The sequence below is a fragment of the Geotrypetes seraphini genome, chromosome 1 (genome assembly GCF_902459505.1).
Source record: "Geotrypetes seraphini chromosome 1, aGeoSer1.1, whole genome shotgun sequence".
NCBI classification, from domain to species: domain Eukaryota; kingdom Metazoa; phylum Chordata; class Amphibia; order Gymnophiona; family Dermophiidae; genus Geotrypetes; species Geotrypetes seraphini.
Genome location: NC_047084.1, coordinates 68604510 through 68618740, shown reverse-complemented (window position 1 = coordinate 68618740; position 14231 = coordinate 68604510). Strand labels below are relative to the sequence as shown.

Sequence of the window (14231 nt, the reverse complement as noted above, 5' to 3'; positions counted from 1 at the left end):
CAAACTCATGTTGGTCCTGTAAAACGGTAGGAGGGACCTTACGTCATATGCTGTTTGACTGTCCCATGCTGAAGAAATTTTGGGCGAACATTTGGGAAACAATTCAACAAATCCTTCCCATTACACAACCTCTGTCATATGCCTTAATCATTTGTCACGCTCCCTTTCTGATTTTGAATCAATTCTCCAAGGTTTATTGATTTTGGCCTTGACAGTCATACTTTCTAAACTGGAAGGATTTATCATCAGCTACCTGTTCAGCATGGTGGGCTAATGTATCTATTGTTGTAAAATTTGAACGCATCTTTGCAGAAAAAATGGGTTCATTGAGGAAATTTCATGAGATTTGGTCTCCCGTATTGAATTACTGTGATATGTGTTCCACTTGAATTTTACCCCTCCTTTATTTTCTGTTATTTCCCCCTACATAGTGATTGACTATTTCCCTGACATTGCATATTCATTGTATTGTCTCAGTGTTGTTTACATTTTCTTTGATGCTTTTTCCATTCTGTACTGTAACACCTTTTTCATATTCAAACCCTTTTATACTTACTGTATATCTGATATTATCCCAGGACAAGCAGGCAGGTATTCTCACTAGTGGGTGATGTCATCCAACAGAGCCCCGATGCGGACGTCTCACAAGCATACTTGCTTGAAGAAACTTCAGAAGTTTCGAGATGCCCGCACCGCACATGTGCGAGTGCCTTCCTGCCCGATGCACCGGGCGTGTCTCCTCAGTTCTTTTCTTTCCGCGGAGCTGAGAAGTTTTGCTTCAACTCTCTGCGCTGAGTGAACCCTTGTTCTTGCCTTCTAGTGCTCGCTGTTTTGAGTTTTTTTTCTCTTATTGTGTGTTCTATTCTGTCGTTTTATTGTTAGAAACTTGTTAACAGACAGGCGCTAGAGGGTGGTGGTAAATGGAAGTCGCTTGGAGGAAGGAAAGGTGAGTAGTGGAGTCCCTCAGGGTTCGTTGCTGGGGCTGATCCTGTTCAATATGTTTGTGAGTGACATTGCTGAAGGGTTAGAAGGAAAGTTTGCCTTTTTGCAGACGGTACCAAAATTTGTAACAGAGTAGACATCGGGGAGGGAGTGGAAAACATGAAAAAGGATCTACAAAAGTTAGAAGGATGGTCTAATATCTGGCAAGTAAGATTCAATGCAAAGAAATGCAAAGTAATGCATTTGGGGATTAATAATTGGAAGGAGCCATATATGCTGGGAGGGGAGAGGCTAATATGCACGGATAGGGAGAGGGACCTTGGGGGTGATAGTGTACGAAGATCTAAAGGCGAAAAAACAGTGCGACAAGGCGGTGGCTGCTGCCAGAAGGATGCTGGGCGGTATAAAGAGAGGCATAACCAGTAGAAGAAAGAAGGTGTTGATGCACCTGTACAGGTCGTTGATGAGACCCCACTTGGAGTATTGTGTTCAGTTTTGGAGACTATCTGGCGAAGGACACAAAAAGGCTTGAAGCGGTCCAGAGGAGGGCGACGAAAATGATAGGAGGTTTGCGCCAAACAACATATGAGGAGAGACTGGAAGCCCTGAATATGTATTCTGAGGAAAGGAGGTACAGGGGAGATTTGATTCAGATTTTAATATACTTGAAAGGTATTAACGTAGAACAAAATCTTTTCCAGAGAAGGGAAAATGGTAAAACAGAGGACATAATTTGAGGTTGAGGGGTGGTAGACTCAAGAAAAATGTAAGGAAATTCTTCTTTATGGAGAGGGTGGTAGATGCCTATAATGCGCTCCTGAGAGAGGTGCTAGAGATGAAAATGATGACGGAGTTCAAAAAAGTGTGGAATGAACACAGGATCTAGAATCAGAAAATAATAGTAAATATTGAAGAACTAAGGCCAGTATTGGGCAAAGTTGCACGATCTGTGTCTGTATATGGTCTTTTGGTTGGGGATGGGTTGGGGAGGGCTTCAATGTCTGGGAGGGTGTAGATGGACTGGAGTGAGTTTTGACGGAGACTTCAGTAGTTGGTACCTAAGAACAGTACCGTGCAGAGCTTTGAATTCTTGCCCAGAAATAGCCAAGAACAAAAAACAACAATTTTTTAGAGTGGATCAGGTTGGGCAGACTAGATAGACCATTAGGGTCTTTATCTGCCGTCATCTACTATGTTACTATGCTGTGTCTCTGAACGTTGTTCAATTTTTTTGCCATTTGCTTTCCCACTTGTGTTTTTTTCTTAATTTGTGTTTATTTCTTTTTAAAAGAAAAGAGGAGGAATGTTTTTTCCTCTGGGTCTTCGACTGCCAAGACTTTCATTTTTCCTCAGCCATCGATGTGGCTGACGCAGTCTTTTCAACCATTTTTCTGGCCACTTAATGGGCCCAAAAAAAGTGTTGCAGGTGCCCAAGGCCAACCTTTCTTCTCGACAGTTGGTGTTTCTGGTCCTTTTGCCCAGCCAACTGGGTGGGACTTGTGCCAGGTGTACTACTCTGTCAAAATGTTCAAGAAACTTCCAGGAAAGATTTTTTCGGGACCGGCATGGGCATTGATCAGATACCTTCATCGTCGAAGTCATTGACACCAGTGTCTGGAGACATCGTTCTATCTGGTAAGCCAGTTCAGAGGCTGCCAGCTTCCCAATCGGCATCGCAGGTCACTTTGCATCAAGTCTCTTGATGCCGACCAAGCAGTGATGAATACCTTCTGGCTTGTCTTAACCTCGAGATGTGCATCCTTATTAAGGTCACCCTCTTCGAGGCAAGCTGCTGCGCACCGATGGTACCCTCAGATAAGTCAGAGGTACTAGTGCTTTCCTTTCTGGATACAGCTCGATGCACTGTTCTGAAGGGACTTGGGTGATGCATGTAAACTGCTTACCATAGTATCGACTCCCTCGGTACCGATCCAACTTAAGTATAGGGCTGTCAGGCTCTAAAATACCGCAGCTGGTTTCTCTGGAGTGACATCGACAGGCCATGTCTAGATAATGATCCTCTCACCACCGGTTTAGTTCTTCATCGACAATCTAATGAGTATCATTCCTCTTCAGATGCTTCAAAGAGTAAACATCGCTCCTTCACATATTTTGAAGAGAGCAACAGCTTCGCATCATACATCTTTCTAGTATTGGACTGGTACCTGTCTCGAAGTAAGCATCGATCTTCTTGACGCATTTCTTCATCGAGACCTTCATATCCCTTGGACTTAAAGTCTAATTTAATTCATGACTTCTCTGAGTCTGCAACAAAATTCACACTCAACTGTCCACCAACAGCTAAATCTTCTTCTGAAAGACTTTTTATCACTATATTTATTAAGCAGTTGTGGAAAGAGCTACCACTCGACCTAGAAGCTGATTCTGTCTACAGTGTTGAATACTTGGAGGATTTAGATTGTGATCAACCTCCTAAAAGACCTTCTCTGTGTTCCTCTTTCTCAGCTTCTTCCTCAATCACTCAGACTTGGCTCCAACAGTATTATCCCCGTTGGAAACTGATAACCACATCTGGATTCTAAAGGTCAATCCAGAGGGATACTCTCTTCAACAGAGCTTGGAAATGCCCCTTACCATTATGGGGGCTCCCAGAAACTTTGACTTTATATATAACCAGTCACTAGTGGTAGAGTTGATTAAAAAAAAACCCAAACAACCCAACTTTACTCCATCGAGACTCTAGTCCTCAGTGCCACCAGTGTGTGAAAGGCACACTATGGACACATTTGGTTTTCCCTTATATTAGTAGTACTCCATGTTGGTGATCAGAGTACCAAATCACAATTTTTATATCTCCTGCTATGTGAAGCATCTTGTTCGAAGATTGCCTTCTTGTGATGGATACCTTCCTTTTCAACATCTACAGGAATTTCATCATATCTCTCGACCCTTTTCCCTATCTAGAATGTATCAGGCTGGATCCGCTTATCTATGGATGTAGAGTCTGAAAAGCTAGATTCCTCTACATGGTATTCAGCAAGCAACTTGACATGCATTAACCAACTTGCAACTGCTTCAGGATTCCATCATGGGGATAGAGCCTGTAAGATGGCTATTTCATGTTATTTCAATATAATTATACATGAAATGGTGGGATCTAAAAGGGGTGTAGAAAGCTGTAAGTTAGATTCCCGCCATTTTGGAACCTTCTACTGTTTTATCCTCGAAGTAAGATCAATCAGGTATTTCTTGCAACGTCTTCCACTGTTCCATCAATGTTTATACACTACCTTTTTGAAGACATCCATTTCCCTACATCTGTTCCTTAAACATTCACCACACTTTACTCCATTTCTTTTTGATTCCAAAAGCCTGGAGGTTTGGGAGTGGCTGTAGGAGAGGAGGCCACTAAATTAAAAAAAAACCAAAAAAAACCCAACCTTTTTCGAGAATGACTTTCTCTTCACTTAATCATTATGTGGCTCATAATGGGCCTGATGGGCCGCCGCGGGAGCGGACCGCTGGGCAGGATGGACCTATGGTCTGCCTCAGCGGAGGCAACTTCTTATGTTCTTAATCGAAATGGAAATAAGTCTAAAAACCTGCCTAAATTGGCACTTGGATGATCAGTAAGACAAGTTGTCAGATAATTTAACTAGGTTTTAGAGGTATTAAAAACAACTTAGGCTTTTTCAGTGCTGCTGTATGCCCAGAGCTAAAAGGGGTGTTTTAGGAGGAGCGGTGAGGGCAGATTTTTGACAGAACTTGGACCTACCTAAGTCGTACTACAAGTATAACCGAAAGTTTAACGGGGCTGCTCAGACAGAACTTATATGTAGCAACTTAGGCGATTTAAAACGAGGTCTAAGTTGCAAAAAAGTATCCAAAATGACCAGATAACCACTGCAAACACAACGTACAGTCCCCCACACACTGCCCCAGTGATCACTGACCCCCCTCCATAACAATCTTAATAAAAACTTTACATATCTGCTCTAGAACATCAGCACCTGGAATAGGAAAGCCTAGTAGAGCAGCACAGAGGTGGCTTAAGTAATCTGTGGGGCTATTGGGGTTGTAGACAGGTGGGTCTAGTAGATTTTTGGGGGCTCACCATGACATATAAGGGAGTTGTGGTGAGATGTGTATAAGGCACCCTTTTTGTAAAGTTCATAGCTGTGCCCTGTAAGGTGCCCCACTACTGTGTTGCCATGTCTGGGTGTCCAGTCCATCACTTTGCTGGCCCCTCCCACGTCCAAAAGGTCTTGTTCTAGGCGTTTATGACTTGGATGAATTTTTGGACAAGAATGGGGTATAAAGATAGATGACTTAGCGGTGTGGCTCACCAAATGGCTAGACGTATATTTAGATGATTTTCGAAAAAGAAAAATATTTTGGACATATTTTTCGGGAATGGACTTCAGACACTGCTGACTATGGGCGACTAGCGACCTAGGTCTAAAACAGACTTAGACATTTCTTTTGATTATTCCCCTCCATACCTTCAAACCTTCAAGAGAGTCTCTTCTTATGTCAACTTTTCTTCTTCGGGGGATGATACTTTTTCTCAAAGAAGAGTTTTCACCTTTGCGGAGTATCCTGGGTTTTTACTTCCAGTATTTCCTCATTCCAAAAGGGGAAGGGACATCTACAGCCAATTTTAGACCTCAGGACCCTGAATAAATTTCCTCTAAGGGGAAAACAAGTTTCATATGTTCCCTCTGATAATAACTTTATATTCTCTCTCAAGTCACAACGACTGACTATGCTTCCTAGATCTGGAAAGAAGTTTCTTCTCATATTCTAGTGCTTCCGAGCTTCTGGAAATTACTCAGATTTCCGATAGCACAACACCATTATCAATATAGAGTCCTGCCTTTTGGCCTAGCATCCTCTTCCAGAGTAGTCATCAAGGATCTGGTTGTAGTAGCACCAGAGTTGCAGACAGGGTCTCTGAGTTTTCCCTGGCTGGATAATTGGCTCATCAATGATCCAACCTCGTAATGGGTCCTCGCAGTGACTAGGTTCACAATTCTCTTCTTTCAGCACTGGGGATTCAAAATCTTTTTTTTTAACCAAATCCCAATTTTAATCTTCTAAAAATCTGCGATTTATTAGAGTTCTGCTATGCACCTTTTTATTTGAAACTTTTTCTCCCTCAACATTGATTCAGCTTTGCGAGCAGACTTATCTTCTCCCATCAATCTTGGTCAGATGTCTGATGGTATTCCTGGCTCACATGACATCCATGGTGCATGTTACTCTGTTTAAGAGACTTTGTCTCAAGATTCTTCAATAGACTGTCTTGCACGTCAGTGTGGTACCAAGCACGCGACCCATTGTCTCAACACTTTACACTTTGACAATCTCTGCAGTGCTGGATGAGCTCTTTCTTGCTTTCCAAGGGGTTTTTGTTTCACACACCTCTACATCAGAAAGTTCTGACCACGCACTTATCCTTCTATGCTTGCGGGGTTTATCTGGACGTTATGCACACCTAAAGTTGCTAATCTATTGAACCAATTTTTTTCTATCCATATCTTTTGGAACTCAGAACAATCTACAATGCTCTCAAAATATTTCAGCAAATGGTGACTCTCTACGTCCTCCTAATTCTCATGGATGTTCAGGTTTCAGTATATTACATAAAAAAGCAAGGAGGCACAGGTTCTCTCCTTCTTTGTCAACACGCCCAGAAGACGGAACTGGGCGATTGCTCACAGTATATTTTTGAAAGAGGTCTGAATTCAAGAACAGCAGTATTCTCTTGCAGTCACGTGAGTGGAGCTTAACTCTGCCGGTCTGCACCACATAGTCTCTCTTTGGGGGACTTCTCATATAGACCTGTTTGCATCCCCCCCCCCACATTCACAAGTTGCCTCAGGTGGTATTTTCATCAACGCCTGGAACCTGATGTGTTTCTTCTGGAATGGACACACAAGTTTCTATGTGTTTCACCAATCCCTCTCATCTTTGAGATGCTTGTTAAACTCAAGCAGGAATTGGCCACCGTGATTGTTGGCCCTTGGTGGCCCAGGCATCCTTGGTTCTCCCTTCTACTTCAGCTCAGTATTAAGGAACCAATGCCTCTTCAGACTTCCATCTCTTCTATTGCAGAGTCATGGATATCTGCATCTCAATCTACAGGCTTTACACTTGACAGCTTGGTACCTCTCAGGTTGACATGGACTGAGTTTTATCTTTCTCATCTTAGAAACATAGAAACATAGAAATAGATGGCAGATAAGGGCCACGGCCCATCAAGTCTGCCCACTCCAGTGACCCTCCCTATCTATCTTTGCGGATAGATCCCACATGTCTATCCCATCTGGCCTTAAAATCTGGCACACTGCTGGCCTCAATAACCTGAAGTTGAAGACTATTCCAGCAATCAACCACCCTTTCAGTGAAGAAGAACTTCCTAGTGTCACTGTGCAGTTTCCTGCCCCTGATTTTCCACGAATGTCCCCTTGTTGCCGCGGGACCCTTGAAGAAGAAGATGTCTTCTTCCACCTCGATGCGGCCCGTGAGATACTTGAATGTCTCGATCATATCTCCCCTCTCTCGACGTTCCTCGAGTGAGTAGAGCTGCAATTTCCCTAACCGCTCCTCATACGGGAGCTCCTTGAGTCCCGAGACCATCCTGGTGGCCATTCTCTGGACCGATTCTAGTCTCAGCACATCCTTGCGGTAATGCGGCCTCCAGAATTGCACACAGTACTCCAGGTGCGGTCTCACCATGGATCTATACAGTGGCATAATGACTTCAGGTTTACGGCTGACGAAACTCCTGCGTATGCAACCTATGATTTGCCTTGCTTTGGATGAAGCTTGCTCCACTTGGTTTGCAGACTTCATGTCTTCCCTGACAATCACCCCTAAGTCTCTTTCTGCTTCAGTTCTTGTCAGAATCTCGCCATTTAGGGTGTAAATCTTGCATGGATTTTGGCTTCCCAGGTGCATGACTTTGCATTTTTTGGCATTGAAGCTGAGTTGCCAGGACCTAGACCAGTGCTCCAGCAGAAGTAAGTCATGCACCATATCGTCTGCCATTGCTTTTTTGTCTGTTGTGCTTTTGCTCACTACATTGCTCAGTTTGGCATCATCGGCGAATAATGTTATTCTACCTCGGAGCCCTTCTGTCAAGTCTCTTATATAGATGTTGAACAAGATCGGGCCCAGGACGGAGCCTTGTGGCACTCCACTTATCACCTCTGACATTTCGGAGGGGGTGCCATTCACCACCACCCTCTGAAGCCTACCCCCAAGCCAGTTCCCAACCCATTTGGTTAATGTGTCGCCCAAACCTAAAGAACTCATCTTGCTCAGCAACCTGCGGTGTGGCACGCTATCAAATGCTTTGCTGAAATCCAGCTAGACGATGTCCAGGGACTCACCAACATCCAGCTTCCTCGTCACCCAGTCAAAGAAGCTGATCAGATTGGATTGGCAGGATCTCCCCTTAGTGAATCCATGTTGGCGGGGATCCTGTAGATTCTCCTTGTCCATGATCCTATCCAATTGGCGTTTGATTAGGGTTTCCATTAGTTTGCTCACTATTGAAGTGAGACTCACTGGTCTGTAGTTTGCCATCTCTATCCTGGAGCCTTTCTTGTGTAGTGGAATGACGTTAGCCGTCTTCCAGTCCATCGGGACGTTACCTGTACTAAGGGAGAGATTGAAGAGCGCGGATAGCGGTTCCGCCAAGACATCACCCAACTCCCTGAGTACCCTAGGGTGTAGGTTGTCAGGCCCCATTGCCTTGTTGACCTTGATTTTTGACAGCTCGCAGTAGATGCTGCTGGGTGTAAATTTGAAATTACTAAACGGGTCTACTGATTTAATCCTTGTCTGTGGTTGAGGGCCGATTCCCGGCGCCTCGCGGGTGAAGACTGAACAGAAGTATTCATTTAACAGTTGGGCTTTTTCCGAGTCCGTTTCTACATAGTCTCCGTCTGGTTTTCTGAGTCGTACTATCCCGCCCGAGTTCTTTTTTCTGTCACTGATATACCTGAAGAAAAATTTATCTCCCTTCTGGATGTTCTTTGCTAGAGACTCCTGCGTGCGGAATTTGGCCTCCCTAACTGCTGCTTTGACGGCTCTTGACTTGGTCAGATAATCTTCTCTGGAGTCCTGTGTCCCTGATTGTTTGTAAGAGATGAATGCTTTTTTCTTCTCTTTGATGAGGTCCGAGATCTCCGTAGAGAACCACTGTGGCTTGTTGTTCTTACTCCGTTTGCTTACTGATTTAACATAACGGTTGGTTGCTTCCTGTATGGTGGTTTTCAAAGTTGACCACATTTCCTCCACGCTGTTGGTGCCTGCTTGGATTTGTAGCGCCTGGTGAACGAAGTCTCCCATGTCTTGGAAGTTTGTGTCCTTGAACTTGAGAACCTTGGTCAGTGTGGTAGATTTCGTGAAACCTTTCCTGAGATTGAATCTTGTCGGACGTATTTTAGAAACCTAGAATATGACGGCAAAAGAGGGCCGGCGGCCCAACAAGTCTGCCCACTCAAGAACCCTCCCTCCCTGGTGTATCCATCTTTTATGCATAACTCTGTAGCACCCCCACATGTTTGTCCCATCGACTTTTGAAGTCGAGTACGCTACTAGCCTCGACCACCTGGCGTGGAAGTTTATTCCATCGATCAATCACCCGTCGGTGAAGAAGTATTTCCTGGTGTCACCATGCATCTTCCCCCCTTAAATTTTAGCGGATGCCCTCTTGTTGCCGTGGGACCCGTAAGAAAAAATAATTCTCCTCCACTTCAATGCGACCCGTGATGTATTTGAATGTTTCTATCATGTCCCCTCTTTCTCTGCGCTCCTTGAGAGAATATAGGCGCAGTCTGGTCAGACGTTGTTCATATGTGATGTCTTTAAGTCCTGAGATCATCCTAGTGGCCATTCTGTGGATCGACTCCATTCTCTTCACATCTTTGTGATAATGTGGCCTCCAAAACTGAACACAGTACTCCAGGTGAGGTCTCACCATGGATCTGTATAACGGTAGTATGACTTCAGGTTTTCGGCTGATAAAGCTCCTTCTGATGCAACCCAGCATTTGTCTAGCCTTTGCTGAAGCTTTCTCCACCTGATTTGACAGATTTCATATCTTCTCGGATGAGAACTCCCAAGTCCCTTTTTGCAGTGGATCTCGCTAAGTTTTCACCGTTCTATGTGTATGTTCTGCATGGGTTTCCGCTCCCAAGGTGCATTACTTTACATTTTTTGGCATTAAAGTTCAGTTGCCAAGTACTGGACCATTGTTCCAACAAAAGCAGGTCCTTCTCCATAGTGCTGGGCCCGGTTGCTCAGCCCACAATGTTGCATAGTTTTGCATCATCAGCAAATAATGTAATTTTGCCTCGAAGTCCCTGAGTTAGATCCCTAATAAAGATATTAAATAGCATGAGGCCCAAGACCAAGCCCTGTGGCACTCCGCTGGTCACCTTTGACGTTTTTGAGGGTTTCCGTTCACCATTACTCTTTGAAGGCTGTCGCTAAGCCAGTCTTGTACCCATGCTGTCAGTGTTTTTCCTAGTCCTAACGAGTACATCTTGTTCAATAACCTACGGTGTGGAACACTATCAAAAGCCTTGCTAAAGTCTAAATACATGATATCCAGGGACTCACCCTCATCGTTACCCAGTCAAAGAAGCTTATCAGGTTGGATTGACAAGACCTTCCCTTTGTAAAGCCATGCTGGTGGGGGATCCCTTAATCTTTCATCATCTAGAAATGTGTCCAATCTGTTCTTGATCAACTTCTCCATTAGTTTACTCACTATTGATATAAGTATCACCGGTTTATAATTTTCAGCTTCTGACCTGCATCCCTTTTTGTGGAGTGGGATAACATTGGCAGTTTTCCAGTCCAGGGGAACTTTTCCCTCACTCAGGGAAAGATTGAAGAGCACAGCTAACAGCTGTGCCAGGACATCCCTCAGTGCTCGAAGTACTCTAGGGTGTAGATCGTCCGGGCCCATAGCTTTGTTTACTTTTAATTTCGATAATTCTTGGTAGACTTCGCCCTCAGTAAACTCCATGTCCCGGAATGGGTCCTCCAAATTCCCCTTTGTCTGTTTGCTAGATCCTATCTCATATTATCCATAGCCTCTGGAGTGTCTACCCTATTACAGAGTTTGGTATCAGCTGCAAAAAGACAAACTTTACCTGGCAGTCCTTCCACAATATCACTCACAAAGATGTTAAAAAGAGCCGGCCCAAGGACAGATCCTTGTGGCAATCCACTAACAACATCCTTTTCCTTGGAGCAAACTCCATTTACCATTACCCTCTGTCTCCTTCCACTTAACCAGTTTTTAATCCAGTTCATCATTCTAGGTCCCATACCAAGGGCACTCAGCTTATTTATCAACTGCCTGTGTGGTACCACATCAAAGGCTATGTTGAAGGCATTCTGTGGCTAAGGATACTTGTTGGGCACTTGCCATCCTGCTTATCCTTGAAGAAATCTAAATTACTTACCTGTAGCATACCCACCCTCTGCCCCAAGGAGTTGAATTATACCCTTAGCTTTACGAAAAGTTGAGGTAGCCTCTACATGACTGCAGAATGCTTCTCAAAAGTTTCTGGAAATATATTAAGGTGAAGAAGCGTTCCCATGCCAGGCATCACCCATCAGTTAGGACTTGTATACTGCAGGTCAAAGAGAATACCTGTTTACAGATAAGTGACTTGTTTTTCCCCCCTGTGTTATCCATTAAAGTTCATAAATTAAGATCATGCTTTCAACATTGGCAGTTTGCTATACAGTGAAAGCTTATAGCTAGTAAATTTTCTCAAATAGATCCATCAAGGCTCATAATTAAGCTACAGTATGGGTATCAAACATAAGACCTTTAAACTTTTGACGTTCAAAGCATCATTTTCTTCTTCCTGACTCAACAATGTTGGAAATAAATTTTACAGATCAGGATTATAAGTATGCATATTTTTCTCCACCTTGCTAGGCAGACTGGATGGATTGTGCCATCATTTACTATGTTTCTGTGTTAATAATAATATTCTGTGTTAAAAATATTTAAGTGATCTATATGTTAAATGTACTGCCTTATTTTGTATGTAAAAGTGTAACTCGCCCTGGATAAGGGTGGGGGATAAACAAACAGTAAGAGGATTGAAACAATTAAATTACTTTCTGGGATCAGAAAAACTCTATAAAAAGTTAATGGAATGGAACCAAATTTGGCATACAGAAAAAGCTAGTAAAAAGGTATATTGAGTTTCAACATGAATTAAATCAGTCTGATGGTTCAAAGAAATAAAGCCCCCCAAAATGGCCCAATACATTTCTGTGGTTGAAACAATTCAGAAGTTTCAGCATACAGATATTGATTCACGGTAACATAGTAGGTAGGGAATTGCACCTTTCAAACTATCCACATAGCCACTAGCCACTATCCACTATCCACATAGCCATGAGCCAGGCACATCATAGTTTCCCTAATTGTTATTGTATATTGTTAGCTATAGAATTTGGTTTGCTTTTTAATTACCGTATTTTCACGTAGATAACGCGCACCCGTGTAAAACGCGCACACGGGTATAGCGCGCGGAAAACACAAATTTATGTACAGAAATTTTTGTATACTGTGCACACCCGTATACCGCGCATGCTGCCCGACTCTCCAGTCGCCCGCCCCGACTCTCCTCTGGCCACCCCGACTCTTCTTTCGCCCGCCCCGACTCTCCTCTCCCCCTTGAAGTCCTGTCCCCACCCTGAAAGCCTGATGCCCCCCCCCGACGTCCGATTCATCCCCCACCCTGAAGGACCGCTCGCACGCACCCCCACCCCGAAGGACCGCTCGCACCCACACAGCCTCCCGACCCTCCCATCATGTAGAAGCTCCTACCGGTGTCCTGCTGCTTCCCCTTTTGCCCCGCCGACTCCCCGACACGATCGGGGCAAGAGGGAGCTCAAGCCCTCTTGCCCCAGCCAACCGTGGCACCCCGACACGATCAGGGCAAGAGGGAGCTCAAGCCCTCTTGCCCCCCCCGACTCCCCGACACGATCGGGGCAAAAGGGAGCCCAAGCCCTCTTGCCCCGCCGACTCCCCAACTCCCTGACAATATCGGGCCAGGAGGGAGCCCAAGTCCTCCTGGCCCTGGCAACCCCCCCCCTAGTTGTTCGGGTAGGAGGGAGCCCAAATCCTCCTGGCCACGGCGACCCCCTACCCCCACCCCGCACTACATTACGGGCAGGAGGGATCCCAGGCCCTCCTGCCCTCGAAGCAAACCCCCCTCCCCCCCAACGACCGCTCCCCCCAAGAACCTCCGACCGCCCCCCCAGCCGACCCGTGACCCCCCTGGCCGACCCCCACGACCCCCCCACCCCCCTTCCCCGTACCTTTCTGTAGTTGGCCGGACAGACGGGAGCCAAACCCGCCTGTCTGGCAGTCAGCCAACGACGGAATGAGGCCGGATTGCCCCATCCGTCCCAAAGCTCCGCCTACTGGTGGGGCCTAAGGTGCCTGGGCCAATCAGAATAGGCCCGGGAGCCTTAGGTCCCTCCTGGGGGCGGGGCCTTGGGCACATGGTCGGGTTGGGCCTATGTGCCTCAGGCCCTGCCCCCAGGTGGGACCTAAGGCTCCCGGGCCTATTCTGATTGGCCCAGGCACCTTAGGCCCCACCAGTAGGCGGAGCTTTGGGACGGATGGGCCAATCCGGCCTCATTCCGTCGTTGGCTACCTGCCGGACAGGTGGGTTTGGCTCCCGTCTGTCCGGCCAACTACAGAAAGGTACGGGGAAGGGGGGTGGGGGGGTCGCAGGTCGGCTGGGGGGGGCGGTTGGAGGTTCTTGGGGGGGGGGGTCGTTGGGGCGAGGAGAGTTTGCGTCGAGGGCAGGAGGGCCTGGGATCCCTCCTGCCCGTAATGTAGTACGGGGTGGGGTTAGGGGGTCGCCGTGGCCAGGAGGGTTCGGGCTCCCTCCTGGCCCGAAAAACTAGCGGGGGGGGGGGGGGGTGGTTGCCAGGGCCAGGAGGACTTAGGCTCCCTCCTGGCCCGATATTGTCGGGGAGTTGGGAAATCGGCGGGGCAAGAGGGCTTGGGCTCCTTTTTGCCCCAATCGTGTCGGGGAGTCGGGGGGGCAAGAGGGCTTGAGCTCCCTCTTGCCCCGATCATGTCGGGGAGTCGGCGGTCCTTCGGGGTGGGGGTGCGGGTGTGTGCGAGCGGTCCTGCGGGGGGTGAATCGGACGTTGGGGGGGGGGGGGGAACTATGTAAAAAAAATTTTGTACAACGCGCTCACGCGTATTCCGCGCAAGGGTATGCACGGTTTTTAAAAACACGTATAACGCGCGCGCTATA

At 46.2% G+C, this 14231-nt stretch overlaps 1 protein-coding gene across 1 annotated transcript in view; it reads left to right on the top strand.

Moving 5' to 3' along the window:
* The window catches only part of NIPBL (NIPBL cohesin loading factor), a 1354860-nt gene that overhangs the window by 209488 nt on the left and 1131141 nt on the right, over positions 1 to 14231 (top strand).